Consider the following 1,636-nt stretch of genomic DNA (forward strand, 5'->3'; position numbering starts at 1 on the left):
GTTTGCAGCTTAATAGTTTCTCCTGTCAGTGTCCACATACTGACTCAGGAGTAAAGGTGGAAGCAGATGTCAGATTAAGTAGAAAACCCAGTCAAACACAGGAACGCAGGGCCCACACTGACTCCCCTCTCTGTGTCTCTCACACAGTGATACATGTCCATGTCATCATTGGTCATGGAACTTAGCTGCAGGAGCGCTGGTTCCTGGATATGACAGAAGTGTTGGAGATGCAGTCTCAGTAGCTGGAGTATACTCTGTGCCTCTTGTGCAGTACTGCAGTACCTGATCCACCCCAGCCCCTTCTCTGGAGCCTGGTGGATACAATCCAGTAGATAATTCTGGTGATTGAGTAAGTGAGGGAGAGGGTCTAAAAGGGCTTCACCAGTGCTGAGCCCAATTTCTGCAACTATGTCTGGGACATGACATCTGGGAACAAGGGGTATCAGTCCCTGTCAGTCACGTACAGTCACCAACATGCAACACACCTGTGTCTGTCATCTGAGAGAGTCAACCCTGGGGACTTTCACCAGGCACAGGAAAAGACCAAAAAGCCTCTTCTCCTAGGACACAGTTCTGTCTTCTCCAGAGATCTCAGCCCTGTGTGAAGAGAGAGCTATGAACCTCACAGACCAGGGGAGACTTTACCTGGACCTTGGAGGGAAATTTGCATGTAGGGGACTCTCTACTGCTAAGTGGGCAGGGACTGGGTCACTGTCCCAACTCAGCATCTCTTCACCTGACCACATAACCTGCGTGACCTGTGATGAGAGGGAACCGGGGTTCTAAGGTGCATTGCAAAAATGTTAAAGATAGTCTCATCTTTCTGAGTGTAAGGGGAAATTTTAAATCTCACTGTTTTTTGTAAATATTAAAATGCAATAGCTTTATGTCTATACACTTTCCAAAACAAAAAACATGAAAAAATCCACATTTGAGAAGATTTTATAATTAAACTTTTAAGTTTAGCAATATGTTGATTCCAAGGTGGTTATAAGTATGATCCAAGCATATACAACCGTTTTCACAAGACCCCATTTTCTCTAACTCAAACACATATCACCATGGTTATGTGAGTAACTATGGTGCCTTAGGTTGCTCACAACCTAAGAAAGAATATGTAAAATCCTGTGAAAACTGCTTTGCTAAGAATGCTGTCAATTAAATGATAAGGGTCTGAGCTGGAAATGAGTTTGTTCCCCAAGGTTTTGTAGCCCTTTAGCTAACAGACCCTGACTCAGAATAAGCCCTCATATTATAGTACAAGCAGGGGACAAGTTTTCTTATTTCTGCCAAAAGAGGAAAGACATCTCTCAATGTCAGAGATTTGTGAAAAGGAAAGGAAAGGTTTTTATTAAAGCTATATAGACTTAAAATAGTGACCCAATATCCCCATTAAAATATCAAAGTCCTTTTGGATATCCACAGATGCCCACAGCACTTTCTTCTCTCCCGGCCCTAAGTTGGGGTACCATAACTCAGGAAAAGAAGCACACGTCCATGTTTCAGGACATTGGCATCATCAGCTGTGTTACTATCCAGGCAGAATCCCCATTAAACCAACACCATGAAACACTCTCTCATGGCCTACCAGCAGAGAATTTTTTCACCCTTCTTCCAGGCAAAGTTTCTCTTGCTT

The sequence above is a fragment of the Sturnira hondurensis genome, unplaced genomic scaffold (assembly GCF_014824575.4).
Source record: "Sturnira hondurensis isolate 20B ecotype Veracruz unplaced genomic scaffold, ASM1482457v3 Scaffold0010581, whole genome shotgun sequence".
Lineage (NCBI taxonomy): Eukaryota > Metazoa > Chordata > Mammalia > Chiroptera > Phyllostomidae > Sturnira > Sturnira hondurensis.